Consider the following 428-nt stretch of genomic DNA (forward strand, 5'->3'; position numbering starts at 1 on the left):
TTATGGCTATGAAACAGGACAGTAAACATTATGGCTATGAAACAGGACAGTAAACATTATGGCTATGAAACAGGACAATAAACATTATGGCTATGAAACAGGACAGTAAACATTATGGCTATGAAACAGGACTGTAAACATTATGGCTGTGAAACAGGACAGTAAACATTATGGCTATGAAACAGGACAGTAAACATTATGGCTGTGAAACAGGACTGTAAACATTATGGCCATGAAACAGGAGAGTAAACATTATGGCCATGAAACAGGACAGTAAACATTATGGCCATGAAACAGGACAGTAAACATTATGGCTATGAAACAGGACAGTAAACATTATGGCTATGAAACAGGACAGTAAACATTATGGCTATGAAACAGGACAGTAAACATTATGGCTATGAAACAGGAGAGTAAACATTATGGCC

The sequence above is a fragment of the Oncorhynchus gorbuscha genome, linkage group LG24 (genome assembly GCF_021184085.1).
Source record: "Oncorhynchus gorbuscha isolate QuinsamMale2020 ecotype Even-year linkage group LG24, OgorEven_v1.0, whole genome shotgun sequence".
Taxonomy (NCBI): domain Eukaryota; kingdom Metazoa; phylum Chordata; class Actinopteri; order Salmoniformes; family Salmonidae; genus Oncorhynchus; species Oncorhynchus gorbuscha.